General features: G+C 44.3%; 1 long non-coding RNA gene across 2 annotated transcripts in view; it reads right to left on the reverse strand.

Moving 5' to 3' along the window:
* LOC137503871 (uncharacterized) overlaps positions 1-21,008 on the reverse strand; it is a 66,956-nt gene extending 45,948 nt beyond the window's left edge. For both annotated transcript variants that reach the window (XR_011019358.1, XR_011019359.1), the window contains exons 1-2: positions 20,752-21,008; positions 13,822-13,943 (exon numbers count right to left, since the gene is read on the reverse strand). This is a non-coding gene — a long non-coding RNA (uncharacterized lncRNA). The remainder of the gene's footprint in view (positions 1-13,821; positions 13,944-20,751) is intronic.
* Positions 21,009-21,578: the final 570 nt, after the last annotated feature.

Here is a 21,578-nt window from a genome sequence, read left to right on the forward strand (position 1 = left end):
TAGCTCCGCGCCTGGGCAGGACCTATGGCTGCTCTAAAGAATATGCGATCACAGAAATGTGACATTCCAGCTTTCCATGTGGCTAGCGCTTGTAGTCTAATATGATATGTTACTGCTTTCATCACTTACTATACGAGTAACTGTTAGGGCGTGTTCACACATAGGGCTTGATTCACAAAGCAGTGCTAACTGTTTAGCACGGGTGTGCTAAACAGTTAGGGCCCTTTCACACCAGAGGGCTTTTTCGGCGTTTTAACGCCACGGCCGAAGTTGGCGTTTTCCTAGGTAAAAGAAAGTCCATAGACTTTCATTTTACCATTCACACTAAATGCTGCGTTTTGGAGCGTTGCGTTTCAACGCTCCCAGGCGCTTTTTCTGGGCCTACCGCGGCGTTTCTCATTACAATTGATTGTAATGTATAGGCGTTAAAACGCCTTGAAAACGCCTTGAAAACGCCTGCAGCCAAAACGCAGCGTTTTAGCCTTTCACCGCTGCCTGTAGTGTGAAAGAGCCCTAAGCACGTGACGTGACGTTCGCGGACTTTTGCGCGCGCAAAGTGCCGCGATTCGCGCGATCGCGGCACTTTGCGCGCACAAAAGTCCGCGAACGGCACTTCACGTGCTAACTGTTTAGCACACCCATTTGTGAATCAAGCCCATAGGGTGTTTGCGCCTTTTTTTAAGCGCTGGTAATTTGCAAAATCGCCCTAAAAGCGCTTGTGCAATGATTCCCTATGAGAGTGTTCACATCTGAGCGGTTCGATTCCGATTCGCTCACCAAAGCGCTGCCTGTACCATTTGTGGGGCAATTTGCCTTAATAGAAGGTATAGGGAAATCGCAAAGCACTTGAAAAGATGCTTTGTATATCGATTTCCCCAGCGCTTTCATGAATAAATACATTGTATTTATTAATTTCCAGATGAAAGAGTTCACCTCTAGACTGAAGTCAGAAAGTGAAAAAACAGAATTGCTCTGCAAAAGTGCTTAGAAATGCGCTGAATACAAAATCAAAATGCGCAGGTAAGCGCCAGGAGCGGGGAAAAAATTGCAAAAAATTGAAAATCACTGGCATCAGTGATTTAGATTTTAGATGTGAACAAAGCCTTAGTTAGTATTTGTGTTAATGATTTATATAGTGGCAACAAATCCCTAAAGGGAACCTTAACTGAGAGGGATTATTATTAGTATACATTTTTATTTATATAGCGCCAACATGTTCCGTAGCGCTGTACATAGTACTAACAAATAATGGGGAACAAATATACATAAGAAATACCAGACACTGTACAGTCATGACATTGAATAGAATGAATACAGATACATACATAGTTGATGTATAGTTGGTACATGTGCATATGTTAAAATTACAGCAGTATGAGAAAGACTAGGAGGAGGTCCCTGCCCTTGTGAGCTTACAATCTAGAGGGTAGTGGGGAGGAAACAAAAGGGAAGGAAACACAAGGATTGGTGGGTGAGCCAGTGTGCTTTCAGTGCTGCCTATAGCAAATTATAGGCTTGTCTGAACAGGTGTGTTTTCAGAGTACGTTTGAAGGTTTCCAGACTCGTGGCATGACGAACTGGCTGAGGGAGAGAGTTCCATAGGAAAGGGATAGCCCGTGAGAAGTCTTGGATGCGAGAGTAAGAGGAGGTGACTAGGCTGGAGGACAAAAGGGTCTCCTGTGAGGAACGGAGGGTCCGGACGGGGAGGTATCTGGAGATTAAAGAGGAAATGTATGGAGGCAATAGCTTGTGTAGAGCTTTGTATGCAAGCGTGAAAAGTTTAAACTGGATCCTTTAAGCAACTGGTAACCAATGGAGGGATTGGCAGAGAGGGGCTGCCTCAGAGGATCTAGAAGAGAGGTGGATGAGACGGGCCGCGGAGTTTAGTGATTGGAGAGGTGCCAGTTTGCTTTTTGGTAGACCACAGAGTAGGGTGTTGCAGTAGTCAAGACGGGAGATGATTAGGGCATGCACAAGCATTTTAGTTGCTTCTTGTGAAAGGAAGGGATGGATTCTGTAAATGTTTTTGAGAAGGAAGTAGCAGGAGGTAGATAAAGTGTTAATTTGTGGTTTAAAGGAGAGCTCATAGTCCAGAGTTACCCCTAGGCAACGAGCTTTGGGGGTTGATGCTATTGGGGTGTTATCTACATTGATTGTGACAATGGGAGGTGGAACAGAGAGCGAAGGTGGAAATATCACAATCTCCGTTTTGCTCATATTGAGTTTAAGGAAGCGGGATGACATAAATGGAGTTACAGCGGATAGACATTCGGGGACTTTTGATTGTAGTGTGGAGAGTTTTGGGGCAGAACAATGGCCATGGTGTATGGCCATGGGTGTAAATGGAAAAGAGGAGGGGTCCAAGGACGGACCTTTGTGGTACTCCCACAGACAGTGGGCGCGGAGAGGAGTTGGTATTGGCATAGGAGACCATGAAAAAACGTTCAGACAGGTAAGAGTTGATCCAGGAGTGTGCTAGGCCCTTGATTCCCAGTTTTGAGAGGGTCTGGAGAAGTAGGGTATGATCAACAGTGTCGAAGGCGGAGGAAAGATCTAGGAGTATTAGTACCGAAAATCTGCCTTTGGCTTTAGCAACTAGGAGGTCATTGGCAACCTTAGTGCGAACGGTTTCCATAGAGTGTTGAGGGCGGGAGCCAGACTGGAAGGGGTCCAACAGGGAATTAGCAGAGAGAAAGTTAGACCAAACAAAAATCGATCTAAGGAAGATACATAGAGCGCTCAATAGTGTAAAACCATACAAAAGTTCAATATGCGCAAGTTAAAATTATACTCACAAAGTAAAAGATACAAAATGGAGGGTGGTCTGACGAAGGCAGTGATGCCGAAACGCATCATCACGCTAGAGGCACGTAGTGACAGCGGACACGCCCCCCGCCAGTGAGAGGACTCTCCCGGACATCGGACGCCACGCTGCTGGCCACAGCCTGGCGGTGCCCACACTACAGGAGGGACAGAAGTGTCTGCAGGCTATCTATGAGCCATTTTGTATCTTTTACTTTGTGAGTATAATTTTAACTTGCGCATATTAAACTTTCGTATGGTTTTACTCTATGGAGCGCTCTATGCATCTTCCTTAGATCGATTTTTGTCTGCTTTTTACCCAACTGGAGAGCGGCCCCATAGCTACCATCTGATTACAGAAGCGGTGTGGAAGGACTATTGGAGCGCTAGACACATATTTCGTTACTTTTTGAGAGAGTTAGACAACTCTGAGTAAATGTGGCGTTCCAGCAGTTTGAAGGCAAAGTGAAGGAGAGAGACTGGGCGGTAATTAGAAAGGACAGTAGGACAGGATGTGGATGTTTCCATTTAAACAATACCAGTTGACTGTCAGTCCTGCTGATCTCCTTGGCTGCATTAGTGGCTGAAACACACACCTGAAACAAGCATGCAGCTAATCCAGTCTGACTTCAGTCAGAGCACCTGATCTGTATGCTTGTTCAGCGGCTGTGGCTAAAATTATTAGAGACACCGGATCAGCAGGAGAGTCAGGCAACTGGTATTATTTTAAAAGGAAAAATCCAAATCCATATCCTTCTCCCTTAAGGGCTCATTTCCACTAGGGGTGTTTCACTGCGTTTCCCTGCATACTAATTCAGATGGGAAAACACAGCCTATTTAAATCATTAGGCTACTTTTCGATTGGCATGTGGGGGAAAACGGGCAGCATGCAGCAAAAAAATCATTTCACACATGTGAATGCCTATAGTTGTGCATGTCCTGGCTAAAGGGATTTCAGTGTGTGGATCTGTGCATTGCTATCTGTGTATATGCTCCAGCCTCGTGTATGTTCTCATGGAGGAAGACAAGCACCAGTGTGGGTATTTTAACTCTTACTCTAAAAGTACCCCTTGCGTGTTTTTAAGCAGGTTATCACAGTGTTTGCCTAAGTTAGCTTCTGCTGATCTTGATCTATCTAGTTGCTGACTTCAGCCTGTAAGCAACTACTGGTTGCATGCCATCTGCCTCAACCCCAGCTTGAACCCAATCACTGTTTGCTTGCTGCCTTCCTCAACTGTAGTCTTAACCTGACTACCAATTGCCAGGGATCCATCTAGACCTTGACCTGAACCTAACTACTGATTACCTCCTCCTTTCTGCTGTCCCCACATCAAAGATTCTTTGTTGAAAGGCAGTCCACTGGCCAATAGGTTACCAGCACATTATCTTTTGTGGTGTACTCCAGTGAAGAACATTATTCCATTTCCATTCTAGGCACTAGTCCCATTGCTTCTTTAGTTTTTAAATGCAGCAGGTCAGAGGAACACCACTTTATCTAACTGCACCTCATCATGTTTACATAATGCCTTGTGGAAGTTGTTTTCACCTCCCTTATGGCCCATACTCACAGGCTACAAATGTCGCCGCAACACGCGGCGCGCGTGTGTTGCAGCGACAGGTCGCCCGTGAGTATGCGCCGTTGCACGGGCGCGCACCCCGAACTGTCGCCCGTCGCTGATGTCGCCAGGCGATTGAACTGCTCAATCGCCTGGCGACAGTCGCCGCCGCAACTCCGCCGCATCTGTCGCTAGTCCGCGTGAGTACGCGGATTAGCGACAGCAACCTCCATTGAGGTATACGGAGCTTCCGGCGGGGGGAGGAGGAACGTCGGTGACAGCTTCCGTCGCGCCACTGGTCCCTCTTCCGCGTGTGTACGCGGAGGGACCTGGCGAGGAGCTGTCGCCGGCCTGTCGCCCACACGCTCACGTGTGCTGGCGACAGGCACAAAAAGTTGCTTGTGAGTATGGGCCATTACAGACCCAGGAGTGCTGATATAGACAGACGGCTAAAGTAGAGGTCAAGGTTGGGGATGGCACTCATGTGCAGTGGACCTGAATGGCATGTGGATAACTGAATCATTATTAAGTGTTTATAGTCATGCCACCAGCTGTCCTTCAGTGGAGCTCACAATCTAATCCTTACCATAGTCATATGCCCATTGTAGTCTAGGGGCAATTTAGGGGGAAGCCAGTTAACTTCTCTATGTTTTCGGGATGTGGGAGGAAACTAGAATGCCCAGAGGAAACCACACATGGGGCAGAACATACAAACTCCATGCAAATAGTGCCCTGGCTGGGATTCAAACTGGGGACCCAACACTGCTAGGCAAGGCCCCTGAAGAGGAACAGATACATCTTTCTGTGCCCCCCTACCTGTATGCTATAATTGCTTTCCTAACTGTATGCTATAAGTATCATTAGTATTGTATAACATAACAGGGTCCTGTCAATAAACTACATATTGTCAAAACATTGTTTACAAACCTAGTCTCATTTTCCTTTAAAGATTTTGACAGTCTCAACTTTGATATTTATACAGGTTTATATATTTCATTGTCTGTGGGATGGGACTATTGCTTTTATTTATATAGTATTTTGCATTGTTATATTCTGGTAAAATTTACAGAGCTTGTCATAACAGGCTCTGGCTTAATGATTGAGGATTGGAGGGGAGGGTTAAATATTTACTTGTAATGACGTCATCCATCCAAGCAGGTGATTGCTCCACCCCCTTGGAGATGCGGCAATGGTGGGGTTTTTTTATCCCAAATTGCTGCATAATTGGTGGCTGCCGAGCTGGGGGTGTGCTGCAGCAATGCAAACAGAGGTTTCTGAAGAGCTTCGGCAGTATTTCGGAAACATGGCTGTGGCTGGGTTCCCGAGGAAGTGAGGACCTGTGACCCGATGTCGGATCATGTACGTTTTTAAGCCTGAGGCACCCCAAACTGTCATCATTAAGACAGAGCCTGTCATGAAAGGCTCTGTCATTTTTACCGAAGGTACTCTTCAACAGATGTTATTACTGTATGTACCCGGGTATAAGCTCCCCTACGCATACCCCGACTCCCCCATCCTCACTTTTGGCCTAAAAAAATAGGCCAAATAGCTATGACTTGTGATTGCCCCGCCCCCAATGTTCTGTGTCACAGTGCAGACTGTGTATTGGAGTGTGCCGACTGGTGCATGCAGAGTGTGCTGTGGAGCGTGCTTCAGCATCTATGATTACCTACCCTTGCTCTGGGTTGCATCTTCGTGTCCTGTGCAGCTTCTGGACTGGCCACTAGAGCCCCAGATGCATTGTCATGTGACCACAGCCTGGGGCTCTAGTGGCCTGTTCGGGAATCTGCCAGCAACAATAGAGAAAGCAAGCTGCTAGCTATAGATGCTGAAACATGCTGTGCAGCACACTCTGCATACGGGAGGCCCCTGAACACAACACCAGTGGGAGGTCACTCGCGAATAAGCCAAACCCCCCACTTTACACCCAAAATTTGGCTGTCAAAAAGTTGCAGTAATACACGGTAGTTTATCTAGTCACATGGCACTAAAATAGGGTCTCTTGTTAATTTGAATTTTGTTTTCCTTCACTTCGACATGTAAAGCACTGAAGCATGCTAATTTTGGTCAGATGGCGTGATAATGCATCAAGGTGCTTTTGCTGTTCTCAGAATGGAAAAATGAATGGTGACATCTGTTGTGATGTATATTAAGCATAGTGCAAAATTCTTGCAAAAATAAGTATTCAAAAACTGGCTAAGGGAAGTAGACTGTGGAGATCCACCCTCTAATGGAATAAAAATGGATGGTAAAATACTTTTCTTTCAGCAGCACTATTTTTCAGAATGTTCCATTTACCTTTAATCCTCTATAAATATGGAGCAAGTGGCCAAACTCAAAACATGTCACTTTTTGAATATGAACTCCGGCAAGTCATCTATCTTTTCTCTATTAAATATATAAACCTGTTAAAATCTGTATTTCTATCATAAACACTCTTCAGTGACTATATACTTCTACACTACACTACAGTATACACATATGTACTTTATCACTTGAGAGATGATAAATGTTCAGCTGAAGTCATAGAGCTTCACCATGATGCACATAGAGGCGCAGGGTGAGTTAAAGAAAAAATCAGTACTGGGAAAAGATGGTCTGTCATATACAACTGTTATCAGTAGTAGCCAGCCAGATGCGTATGCTGATAAGTGATTATTAACATACCACAGGGGTCATGAGAAACATATCACCTGTTTTCACCAGACTTTATTTTTTTTCTTGAGAAAAGAGCAACATTTTCTCTTACACAGAACAGTGGATTGTTGGGATAAATGAAAAGAAAAGCAAGTTGGGGCTTTATTTATTATATGCATTTTTAATGACCAAAATCACACAAAAACAGACTAATTCAACCAACAATATTTATGTTTAAATACATTTTAAATTAAAAATAATTCACAATCGTATAAGTCATTTTTAAAAAAAATATTTAAAAAAAATGAACACAAAAGTAAAATATTTGTATTATATCAAGTCACACAAACATGTTTTTTCCAGGTTAAAGTATCATCAACTTTTTTCATTTACAGATTTGTACAGAGAAATATTCTCTCATCAAAATGATCATGTGGATGACTTTTTCATCTAGATTTTTCTTCATCAAAAACATCTGACTCATATACGCTATAGCAGCATAGAGGGTGATATAGCGGCTGGGAATGCGGAGAATCAGTCGCGTTCCCAGCCTGTCGGCGGCGCCGAACCTGGAAGTAGCCGCCGGCGGGGACAAGAGGATCGGAGCCAGGCTGCGAGGGCACCATACAGCTTCAGGGGGCTGAGGGATGCCCCAGGTGAGTAAAAATCTTTTTTTTTTTTACTTAAGTATTCCTTTAACCACTTCCCGACCGCCGTATTGACAAATGGCGGCCGGGAAGTGCACCCCGCAAGGACCGCCATATAGACAAATGGCGGCGGTCCTTGTAGTGGCATGGGCGGAGCGATCGCGTCATCAGTGACGCGATCCTCCGCCTGGCGCCGCTCACCTGCCGCAACATCCCGCCAGCCATACGGAAGCGCCGGCGGGATGTTAACCCGACGATCGCCGCATACAAAGTGTATAATACACTTTGTAATGTTTACAAAGTGTATTATACAGGCTGCCTCCTGCCCTGGTGGTCCCAGTGTCCGAGGGACCACCAGGGCAGGCTGCAGCCACCCTAGTTTGCACCAAGCACACTGATTTCCCCCCCCCCCTGCCCCAGATCGCCCACAGCACCCATCAGACCCCCCCCTGCCCACCCCCCAGACCCCTGTTTGCACCTAATCACCCATCAATCACTCCCTGTCACTATCTGTCAACGCTATTTTTTTTATCCCCTCCCCCTGCCCCCTGCTCCCTCCTGATCACCCCCCCCCTCAGATTCTCCCCAGACCCCCCCCCCCATGTACTGTATGCATCTATCCCCCCTGATCACCTGTCAATCACCCATCAATCACCCATCAATCACCCCCTGTCACTGCCACCTATCAATCAGCCCCTAACCTGCCCCTTGCGGGCAATCTGATCACCCACCCACACCAATAGATCGCCCGCAGATCCGACATCAGATCACCACCCAAGCGCAGTGTTTACATCTATTCTCCCCTCTAAACACCCACTAATTACCCATCAATCACCCATCAATCACCCCCTATCACCACCTGTCACTGTTACCCATCAGATCAGACCCTAATCTGCCCCTTGCGGGCACCCAATCACCCGCCCACACGCTCAGATTGCCCTCAGACCCCCCCTTATCAATTCGCCAGTGCAATATTTACATCTGTTATTCCCTGTAATAACCCACTGATCACCTGTCAATCACCCATCAATCACCCCCTGTCACTGCCACCCATCAATCACCCCCTGTCACTGCCACCCATCAATCAGCCCCTAACCTGCCCCTTGCGGGCAATCTGATCACCCACCCACACCAATAGATCGCCCGCAGATCCGACATCAGATCACCACCCAAGCGCAGTGTTTACATCTATTCTCTCCTCTAAACACCCACTAATTACCCATCAATCACCCCCTATCACCACCTGTCACTGTTACCCATCAGATCAGACCCTAATCTGCCCCTTGCGGGCACCCAATCACCCGCCTACACGCTCAGATTGCCCTCAGACCCCCCCCCCCTTATCAATTCGCCAGGGCATTATTTACATCTGTCCTTCCCATCAATCACCCATCAATCACACCCTATCACCACCTGTCACTGTTACCCATCAGATCAGACCCTAATCTGCCCCTTGCGGGCACCCAATCACCCGCCTACACGCTAAGATTGCCCTCAGACCCCCCCCCCCCTTATCAATTCGCCAGTGCAATATTTACATCTGTTCTCCCCTGTAATAACCCACTGATTACCTGTCAATCACCTATCAATCACCCATCAATCACCCCCTGTCACTGCCACCCATCAATCACCCCCTGTCACTGCCACCCATCAATCACCCCCTGTCACTGCCACCCATCAATCAGCCCCTAACCTGCCCCTTGCGGGCAATCTGATCACCCACCCACACCAATAGATCGCCCGCAGATCTGACGTCCGATCACCTCCCAAGTGCAGTGTTTACATCTGTTCTCTACCCTAAACACCCACTAATTTCCCATCAATCACCCCCTGTCACTGCTACCTATCAGATTAGACCCCTATCTGCCCCTAGGGCACTCAATCACCCGCCCACACCCTCAGAATGCCCTCAGACCCCAGCCCTGATCACCTCGCCAGTGCATTGCTTGCATCTATTCCCCCCTCTAATCACACCTTGAGACACCCATCAATCACCTCCTGTCACCCCCTAGCACACCTACCCATCAGATCAGGCCCTAATTTGCCCCGTGTGGGCTCCTGATCACTCGGCCAAACCCTCAGATCCCCCTCAGACCCCCTTCCGATCACCTCCCCAGTGCATTGATTGCATCTATTTTCCCCTCTAACCACCCCCTGAGACACCCATCAATCACCTCCTGTCACCCCCCTACCACTCCTATCCATCAGATCAGGCCCAATACAATCTGTCATCTAAAAGGCCACCCTGCTTATGACCGGTTCCACAAAATTCGCCCCCTCATAGACCACCTGTCATCAAAATTTGCAGATGCTTATACCCCTGAACAGTCATTTTGAGACATTTGGTTTCCAGACTACTCACGGTTTTGGGCCCGTAAAATGCCAGGGCGGTATAGGAACCCCACAAGTGACCCCATTTTAGAAAAAAAGACACCCCAAGGTATTCCGTTAGGTGTATGACGAGTTTATAGAAGATTTTATTTTTTGTCAAAAGTTAGCGGAAATTGATTTTTATTGGTTTTTTTTCACAAAGTGTCATTTTTCACTAACTTGTGACAAAAAATAAAATCTTCTATGAGCTCGCCATACAGCTAACGGAATACCTTGGGGTGTCTTCTTTCTAAAATGGGGTCACTTGTGGGGTTCCTATACTGCCCTGGCATTTTAGGGGCCCTAAAACCGCGAAGGAGTAGTCTAGAAAACAAATGCCTCAAAATGACCTGTGAATAGGACGTTGGGCCCCTTAGCGCACCTAGGCTGCAAAAAAGTGTCACACATGTGGTACCGCCGTACTCAGGAAAAGTAGTATAATGTGTTTTGGGGTGTATTTTTACACATACCCATGCTGGGTGGAAGAAATTTCTATGTAAATGGACAATTGTGTGTAAAAAAAATCAAACCATTGTCATTTACAGAGATATTTCTCCCACTTAGCATGGGTATGTGTAAAAATACACCCCAAAACGCATTATACTACTTCTCCTGAGTACGGCGGTACCACATGTGTGGCACTTTCTTACACCCTAAGTACGCTAAGGGGCCCAAAGTCCAATGAGTACCTTTAGGATTTCACAGGTCATTTTGCGACATTTGGTTTCAAGACTACTCCTCACGGTTTAGGGCCCCTAAAATGCCAGGGCAGTATAGGAACCCCACAAATGACCCCATTCTAGAAAGAAGACACCCAAAGGTATTCCGTACGGAGTATGGTGAGTTCATAGAAGATTTTATTTTTTGTCACAAGTTAGCGGAAAATGACACTTTGTGAAAAAAAACAATTAAAATCAATTTCCGCTAACTTGTGACAAAAAAATAAAAACTTCTATGAACTCACCATACTCCTAACGGAATACCTTGGGGTGTCTTCTTTCTAAAATGGGGTCATTAGTGGGGTTCCTATACTGCCCTGGCATTTTAGGGGCCCTAAACCGTGAGGAGTAGTCTTGAAACAAAAATGACCTGTGAAATCCTAAAAGGTACTCATTGGACTTTGGGCCCCTTACTGCAGTTAGGGTGCAAAAAAGTGCCACGCATGTGGTATCGTCGTACTCGGGAGAAGAAGTATAATGTGTTTTGGGGTGTATTTTTACACATACCCATGCTGGGTGGGAGAAATACCTCTGTAAATGACAATCTTTTGATTATTTTACACACAATTGTCCATTTACAGAGGTATTTCTCCCACCCAGCATGGGTATGTGTAAAAATACACCCCAAAACACATTGTACTACTTCTCCCGAGTACGGCGATACCACATGTGTGGCACTTTTTTGCACCCTAACTGCGCTAAAGGGTCCAAAGTCCAATGAGTACCTTTAGGATTTCACAGGTCATTTTGAGAAATTTCGTTTCAAGACTGCTCCTCACGGTTTAGGGCCCCTAAAATGCCAGAGCAGTATAGGAACCCCACAAATGACCCCATTTTAGAAAGAAGACACCCCAAGGTATTCCGTTAGTAGGATAGCGAATTCATAGAAGATTTTATTTTTTGCCACAAGTTAGCGGAAATTGATTTTAATTGTGTTTTTTCACAAAGTGTCATTTTCCGCTAACTTGTGACAAAAAATAAAATCTTCTATGAACTCACCATACTCCTAACGGAATACCTTGGGGTGTCTTCTTTCTAAAATGGGGTCATTTGTGGGGTTCCTATACTGCCCTGGCATTTTAGGGGCCCTAAACCGTGAGGAGTAGTCTTGAAACGAAATTTCTCAAAATGACCTGTGAAATCCTAAAGGTACTCATTGGACTTTGGGCCCTTTAGTGCAGTTAGGGTGCAAAAAAGTGCCACACATGTGGTATCGCCGTACTCAGGAGAAGTAGTTTAATGTGTTTTGGGGTGTATTTTTACACATACCCATGCTGAGTGGGAGAAAGATCTCTGTAAATGGACAATTGTGTGTAAAAAAAATTAAAAAATTGTCATTTACAGAGATATTTCTCCCACCCAGCATGGGTATGTGTAAAAATACACCCCAAAACGCATTATACTACTTCTCCTGAGTACGGCGGTACCACATGTGTGGCACTTTTTTACACCCTAAGTACGCTAAGGGGCCCAAAGTCCAATGAGTACCTTTAGGATTTCACAGGTCATTTTGCGACATTTGGTTTCAAGACTACTCCTCACGGTTTAGGGCCCCTAAAATGCCAGGGCAGTATAGGAACCCCACAAATGACCCCATTCTAGAAAGAAGACACCCAAAGGTATTCCGTACGGAGTATGGTAAAGATTAGAATAGAAGATTTTATTTTTTGTCACAAGTTAGCGGAAAATGACACTTTGTGAAAAAAAACAATTAAAATCAATTTCCACTGATATTTCTCCCACCCAGCATGGGTATGTGTAAAAATACACCCCAAAACACATTATACTACTTCTCCTGAGTATGGCAATACCACATGTGTGGCACTTTTTTGCAGCCTAACTGCGCTAAGGGGTCCAAAGTCCAATGAGCACCTTTAGGCTTTACAGGGGTGCTTACAATTTAGCACCCCCAAAATGTCAGGACAGTAAACACACCCCACAAATGACCCCATTTTGGAAAGTAGACCCTTCAAGGTATTCAGAGAGGGGCATGGTGGGTCCGTGGCAGATTTCTTTTTTTTTTTTGTCGCAAGTTAGAAGAAATGGAAACTTTTTTTTTTTTTTTGTCACAAAGTGTCACTTTCCGCTTACTTGTGACAAAAAATAATATCTTTTATGAACTCATTATGCCTCTCAGTGAATACTTTGGGATGTCTTCTTTCCAAAATGGGGTCATTTGGGGGGTATTTATACTATCCTGGAATTCTAGCCCCTCATGAAACATGACAGGGGGTCAGAAAAGTCAGAGATGCTTGAAAATGGGAAAATTCACTTTTTGCACCATAGTTTGTAAACGCTATAACTTTTACCCAAACCAATAAATATACACTGAATGGGTTTTTTTTTTTATCCAAAACATGTTTGTCCACATTTTTCGCGCTGCATGTATACAGAAATTTTACTTTATTTGAAAAATGTCAGCACAGAAAGTTAAAAAAATAATTTTTTTGCCAAAATTCATGTCTTTTTTGATGAATATAATAAAAAGTAAAAATCGCAGGAGCAATCAAATAGCACCAAAAGAAAGCTTTATTAGTGACAAGAAAAGGAGCCAAAATTCATTTAGGTGGTAGGTTGTATGAGCGAGCAATAAACCGTGAAAGCTGCAGTGGTCTGAATGGAAAAAAAGTGGCCGGTCCTTAAGGGGTAGAAAGCCCTAGGTCCTCAAGTGGTTAAGCCTCGTACACACATGCGAGTACTGTCACCAGTAAGGGTTGAAACTTGATCCCTTGGGCGACAGTTTGGGTCAAGTGCTGTACAGATGCATCATGAGCGGCTGTCAGTGGGTGGAGTGGTGAGAACAATGAGTTTGTGGATCAGTCAGACATCAGTGTTATTAAAAATCCAGCATCTTTACAGGACATCAGAGGGCTCATGTAGACACACTCGTTTCTAGGCATTCCTCAAGACAGTCCTCAACTGCCACCTCAACCAAGTTTAACGCAGTGTGTGTACATACCTTAATTGCTGTGTCTGCATTGGGGAGAATGTTTCTCAATTCCTGTACACAAAGAAGGAGTAATTCACTCACAAAATCGCTCAGTAATCTAAGAACACCTATGTCGTAAATGAAAAGTTTTAATTCCTTACTTTCTCTCCGAGTATCCTACGGGGTTTCTATTAGAGTCCTGAGCAGTATTAGGGGAGAAAGTGATAGGGATGTTCCTCACCGGAGACACAGGAAGCAATTTAAACTCAAGAGAGTGTTAAACCTTCAACAGAAAAAAAAAGTTGTAAGAACTGGTTCCTAAATTCTAAACTGTTTGTAAATCATGCAAAATCTATTTATTCATCCATCACTCTGCTACTTTTCTCCTCTTTGAAACTCTGGACCATGCAAAAAATACTTGATTGTAACAAAGGGAATGTGGAGATGAAACAGTTCTAGCACCACATGGGTCTAAGAAAATCATATTGATAATTTTGGTTAATCAGACCAGTAACTGCATCCCAGTAAAATACTGATACTCATTGATGATGAATATTGGACCGGGATTTACATTAATGTCCAGACTTAGTTTCCCCAGTTCAGGAAACTTACTCTCTGTTCCTGAGCCTAAGAGACTGTGTAAGGCCCAGTGCACACCGATCGGTTTTTGGAGCGATCCGCCGGCCGCATCCGCCTGGAAAAATGCTTGGCTAATGTATTGCAATGGGATGGTGCACACCGGCGGTTTGAGGTTTTTGCCAAGCCGCAAACGCGCCTCCTGCTGCGCGTTTGCAGTTTGTTAAAAAACCTCAAACCGCCGGTGTGCACCACACATTGAAATACAATAGCCAAGCGTTTTCACTGGCTGATGCGGCTGGTGGATCGCATACAAAATTCGCTTGGTGTGCACCCGGCCAAATATCTGCTCTCTGCTCCCAAAACCGCTAGCGTTTTGACGATCTGCTAGCGGTTTTGGTGTGCACTGGGCCTATCTCTGTCAGTGTTTTGATTTCCCTTTCCCAGAAACAATTATCATCATATTTTATCATCATATATTATATGCATCTGTATTAGTTATTTCTTTTAGATCTCTATACTGTTGTAATAGAAAAGCCAGAAATATTTTTGAGGGCCACTTTTTACAACTTTTATTCCATCTTTATAAAAAATGTATGTCAGATGATATGTCAGTTTGGGCATCCCTACTGTATTCTAGACTATTGTTATTTGTTATCCTATATACAAAATAAGTCATGTTTGTATGACTGCTAAAGTCAATTGGGCAACATATTTATTTTATTGTTGTTATTAGAATGCAAGATTACCTTTACAATAAATATCAGCAACAACATGGACAACTGCATGCTCGTGTCATGTATTAAGCTTTCTTACAGTAGTCATCTTTACAAATATAAAAAAATATAAAAAAATACAGTGACAACTGTAATGTAAATCGTCCTCACTGAATGTCACCCCTGATTTTCCTTAATTTACTACTTTGAATTTGAAAGCAATTATGAAATTCAGTGCAAATTACTTAGCAGTTCGCTTAGAAGTACTTCCTGGGTCGCGGCTTGGCTTCCTATTGGTGGAAGCTATCAGAGGCGGGGAACGGCAGGGGGGAGGGGGGGGGGCCTGGAATCGAGGCGGAGATGCTACGAGGCTGACAGCCTCACATAAATAAAGCTAGCTAGCGACAAGCAGATTATCGCCAGAGTGGCGATCTTTTAAGGGGGTGCAGCACGGCACGGGGGGGAGGGGGGGGGTCCTGGCTGCGGCAGTACAATGAATCAGATGCATGTCATTGTGCACACGACATGCCTCTGGATCCTGTTACGATTATAATATGCCTCTTTAAGGCTTTAGTTAAAGCATGGACTCATAACTTGTGAGAGAAACAGACACACACACACACACACACACACACAGCAAACTGGCAATCTAATTTAGTAAATAGTTACATAATTTACAGTGCATGTAACTGTCCTACTGGGACATGCTTTTTCGTCACAAACATTTTTTAAGTATATAATTGAGTCAAGAAAATGTAGTTCCAACCATCAAAGCTGTAGAGAAGAGAAAGGGAGGAGGCTGTATAAAACCCAAAATAAAGTAAGATGATGGACATTTTTATTAGACAGAATGTGAGTATTACTAGTGGATTTCATTTTTAACCTGGAATAATGTAATGTGTTTGGCTGTGGGAAGATACATTATGCACATAGTCTTTTGGAGCACGTAAATAAAAGCACAAGATATGAAGTAAACTAATAGTACTTAGGTAGGTAGGTCTACATCTAGGAAAAGACTGGTGTTAAATAATGCCACATCGATCAAAGTATTACACCTTTGCATAAATGAATAAATATATAAAGTAGTACACCAGAATAGAAACTAGTATCAAAGAAACACATGCAGCAGTTCTGAAAAAGCACAATATTGCCACCTTCTGGTAAAGGTCAATACTAAAAAAATGTCATATATAAATGATGTGCGAAATTCAAACACATTTTACTTCAATTATATTGTAATATTATCATACACCTCTGTGTGACGGAGTCAAAATAATTCAGCTGTAACTGATCTCCATTGTACCACCAATGGTTTCACCAAATTGTAAAACTGTATTTTAAATAGGTAAAGAGAGTAATTTTTGATTATCTGCTAATGCACTGTAAAAAACAAACAAACAAGAAAAAAACCCTTGTTTCTCTCCTGTCAGACGATGGGACATTTGACGATCTGTTACTGGCTGGGACACACATCATTACTTCGCTGGCCACCAGAACACATCTCCTTCTTTAAATACAAATAATTGCAAAGTGCGCTCCTCACTGTTAATTCCATCAATTCTGTATCTTTCCTGGTGCGCTATGCTCAGTAAGGGTTGTGTATACCCTATAACTATTCAAATATAAAATGATGTCAGCACTCAGCAGGTACTTCTCTTAGCAAGTTAACTTACAAACATCAGCCTGTTAACCAATATGCATAGTTTGATACCAATCATCTATCCCACAACAATCCACATATTTTTGTGCTCTTATAGTGGAAAGAAAAGATTTTCCTTATTTTATGCCTTCCACCCTTCCAATATAAATACCCCGAACTTCAGTCCACAGATTTGTGTCAAAAGTCCAAGTTTTCAGGTCCCACTACAGTGTGAGCTGAGGATATCATACACAACACACCGATCCTTAGGAATCCACTATTAGTGCAACAGTTACGCTCACCAGATTGTAGTGTCAATCGTGACAGTTGGCATAAATCACATTCGGCCCAGCCAGTTACAATCTTCAGGTCTCCTAAACTTGCATCGATTTTTTCAGCATTATTTCAATCAGTTCATGCAAAAAGAAAAAAGAAAAAAGAGACGGCTCCTTTGGTGCAATACGTCAATCCTCAATTTTACACCTCCTTTGTGCTACACACTCCTTCACCATTGAGCACCCATGTGCTTCCCAGGCACCAATTCCAAATGCTAGCCCCTTACCAGATACTATGGCTGACCATCACAACCAGCATCAGAGTTGATTAAGCTGTACTGCAATCCTCAGAGTGGCATTCTCAGCATGACTCCACCTTAAACTGAGACAGATACTTCCATAGTATAATACCGTTTTATTCTCAGTAAAAATCGTATAAAAATGTACTCACAAACATGAATAAAATATGCGCATATCAGTAAAATCCTCGAGGCTCAGCGTCCCTCTCCGTGGATAGGCTCCGCCCAACTAGTTTTGTCATAAATGACTCATCAGGGGCATGGTCATCCACTAGAGGGGACGCTATTTATCTTAAAAATCCTCCTTCTTTCATGTTAAGGTGCCGCCCATTGACTTCCTGTAACCTCATTGGAGGTTTCGATTGGCCTGTAATCATGCCACTCTAACTCACTCTTCTTCCGTATACCTATAGTCACTCCCCGCCCTGTATTCTCTCTTGGTAATTCCGTAGAGTTACGGAAAGGGATCCTGCGCATGCACCCCATTCTCCCACTACTATGCGTGCGCAACCTCTATTCTGAGAGGCCAGTATATTCTCCGTATGTACAGGTTTCCGCCCCCCTCACTTCCCATTGGCCCTTCGCTCTCATCTTAACCCTCGTCCGTACAGCCTGGGGCGTTACCACGGCAACCATTACGCTAACACCCGCCAGCCATGGATGCAATTATAATGCATCCTATGATACCTAGATCTTCCTCCACGCCGGGGTAATATCAGCTCCCATCGCTCTCTATCAACCCCCATGCTAGCATTAATCGGGTGCTCCCCCCTCATCTCTAGTGTACTCTCTATCTTAACCACACAGCAATTTCTGCAATTTAACATGGGATTTGTAGTCCGCGTGCCCACCTTAACATATAAATGGCTAAAACGTTAAAATGTTATGGTCGCGGTGGTGGACCGGCCGACCATCAACGGACAACAAGGCTGTTGTTTCACAATAAATATAAGATTTATTTAGATAGCTCCCAGCGAATAGTCGCAACGCGTTTCACGGGTATCAACCCGCTTCCTCAGGCAATAGGGGGGCAGGAGCAACAACACTGAAAATGACAGAAATTTTCAGTGTTGTTGCTCCTGCCCCCCTATTGCCTGAGGAAGCGGGTTGATACCCGTGAAATGCGTTGCGACTATTCGCTGGGAGCTATCTAAATAAATCTTATATTTATTGTGAAACAACAGCCTTGTTGTCCGTTGATGGTCGGCCGGTCCACCACCGCGACCATAACATTTTAACGTTTTAGCCATTTTTACTCTTTCGGCGCCTCTGTACATTTTGACGTATCCAGAAGTCCACCCTTGGTGGAAGGGTGATCGGCCCTACAATTCTTCTATCCACAGAGAGCGACGTTTTATTCCTGAGTGGGGACAGGCTTGTTCTCCCCACCTGCGTTTTCAGTGGTTGCGCTTTGGCAACCCTGACTTGTGAGTATATTACTTTCTTTCATTATTCCCATCCCCCACTAATACATACTACACTATATTGGGCTCTCGGTCTTCTATCTTTTCACCTTAACATATAAGGTATTCATATACATCATAAACCATAACATCACAGATACCATAATTACAACACAATTACAAAATACAGGCAACTTATTTTTCGTATCCCCACTCCATATGTGAGACATCCCTAGAAAATTCAACCTTTATATACTCTCAATCATTTCAATCATCAGATATAAAACAGTTGATGTCCAACTCGACATTCAATCCCCCTGGTTTCATAGTCTTTAGTTCGTATATCCAGCGAGTTTCCATTTTGGAGATCTCCCTAATTTTGTGACATCCCCTCCAGTTTGTGGTTAATTTTTGGATACCTTGGAAGGTGAGTAAACGAGGGTTTCTAGAGTGTTTCTCATCAAAGTGTTTAGACACACTATGGCCCTGCAGGCCTTTAGCAATATTGTTAATGTGTTCCCCCACCCGTGCCTTTAGGGACCTTTTTGTTCTCCCCACATATTGTAGCCCACATGGGCATCCTAACAGGTATACCACATGCGTGCTACAGCAGTGTATGAACTCTCGAATTTTGTAATTTTTTCCAGTGATTTGACTTGTCGTAGTCTGTGTCCTAATACCCCGTGCTCTTTCACATACAGTACAGTGCCCACAAGGGTAAAGCCCCACCTGTCCACACATATCTGTCCTATTATGCACCCTGGGGCCTTCTATGTAGGTTTTCACCAGCTGACGTTGCAAATTATCTGCTTTTCTGTAAATAAATTTGGGTTTTACCGGTAAAGCAGCCCCCAGTACTGGGTCATTCCTCAGTAACCCCCAGTGTCTTTTGATTACCTTTTCCATTTCTCTGTATTGGGAATTGTAATCCATAATCACCGCATATTCACAACCATTGCTATTACCTACATTATCCCTCCCCACTCCTCTTCTCCCCTTTAAAAAGCTGTCTCTACTGCATTGCAAGACCTCATTTGCTGTTCTTTCTAGTTCAACCCGCTCATAACCTTTTTCTACAAATTTCTCAATCAGCATACCTGCCTGCATGATATAATCAGTATCCCTAGTACAATTCCTCTGAATCCTACATAGTTGGCCCTTAGGGATATTCTGAAGCCATCTGGGATGGTGGCAGCTTTCAACTGGAATGTAGGAATTCCTATCAGTTTTTTTAAAAAACGTTTTGGTACCCACTATCCTGTCCCTTTTCATAATAACAATGTCAAGGAACTCCAGCTCCCCCACATCACTCTTGGCTGTAAGATGAATCCCCAAATCATTATTGTTGAGCCAGCTGATATAGTCTTGCAAACTTTCTTCTGTTCCCTCCCATATCCAAAACAGATCGTCTATGAAACGCTGCCAGTTTCTTACTTTACTTACTTTAGAGCTCCTTCTTGCCAGCTCTTCATCTACACTGTTCAGGAAGCCCTGGCAAAGCATCTTTGAGCCTCCCACCGGGGGTCCCCATTGGTCTTGATTAAACCAATACGAATCTTCCCTGAGGAGGATTGTCAATGGTTAAAACTGTGGATCAATGTGGAGACCCTGCAGGAGGCTCAAAGATGCTTTGACTGGGATCCCTGAAGTACAGCTGGAGAGCCGACAGGAGAAGTAGCATGTGGCATGTTCTCCTGGTAGGCATTTGATGCGTGATGGGTGGTCCTAGTAGCAGAGCCACAAGGAGTCCCAACAGCCAGCTGCAGAGCAACAGATTGTCCCACTGGCAAGCAGTAGAGTGACGGGTGGTCCCAGCGTTCAGCATCAGAGTGATGGGTGGTCCCTGGGGCTGAGCAATAGGTTGTTACAAGATTTACAGGAGAATAAAGAAATAAAAGAAAAAAGTAACAGAAGAACACAGATTTTTTTTCCCTACCTATTTTTTTTTAACACTAAATAGATATAACACCAAAAAGTGACATATTTACCAGGAAGCAGCAGGACATCTATGGGTTTCCTTATTAAAGGGTGCACCCAGATTCCACCATAACTCCCCAAGATATATGCTGGGCACCGGAGGTAGGGATGAGCCACTTTTACATAATAAGGACAACAAGAGTTATATGAAGATCACCAGTAGGATCATCTGTGGTGTAATTGTAAGGAACAATAGATATACTCACAATGCTGGGTTGCAAAACTTTTCAGCCACCGTCAGAGCCTGTGGGAAAATAACCGTCCTCGCTCAGTTTTCTAGGTCTGTAAAACAAAAACTTGTTGATCGCACTCCTTAAAATCCTATAGTGGAGGTTAGTGTTACCACTATATACTGTATATATCCAATTGACCCCTACTGCACAGATCCCTTAAAAAGAACCTGAGATGAGAAGCGTCTCAGCCAGATTTCATACTTAACCGGGGCTTCCTTAAGCCCCCTTGAGGCCGCTTGTCCAAGCCACGGGAGCGCAACAGGGGATTGCACCTGGCCAGCTTTTGAGCAGTAGTGAGGATGACAGGAGCCACACAGGGAGACTGCAAGGGACCAGGGCGTCAAGGGGGCTTAAGGAAGCCCCTGGTAAGTATGGTACCTGAGACGCTTCTCATCTCAGGTACACTTTAATCTTATTGTCATCATATTTATAAATTGCACACATCCCATAGTGTAAAATGCAAAAATGGCGCCTATTAAAGGGAACCTAAAGTAATGGAAAACAGTAATTGAGTGTTCCTCCAGTCACCCGCAGTGCCCCACTTTCGGTTCCGATAACTTAGCGAGTCGATGGTCACTGCGCCTGCATGGCCCTGGACCAACACAGCCTCGATCCCGCTCCAGTCACTGGGAGCGTCTTGCACATGCACAGTACCAGGGCTGTGCAGGCACAATGGCCATTGACTAGCTGAGCCACCAGAACCAAAAGTGGAGCACCACTGGGAGGGGATGTTAAAGAGAACCCGAGGTGGGTTTGAAGAATATTATCTGCATACAGAGGATGGATCTGCCTATACAGCC

Source organism: Hyperolius riggenbachi, chromosome 4 (genome assembly GCF_040937935.1).
Source record: "Hyperolius riggenbachi isolate aHypRig1 chromosome 4, aHypRig1.pri, whole genome shotgun sequence".
Taxonomy (NCBI): Eukaryota; Metazoa; Chordata; class Amphibia; order Anura; family Hyperoliidae; genus Hyperolius; species Hyperolius riggenbachi.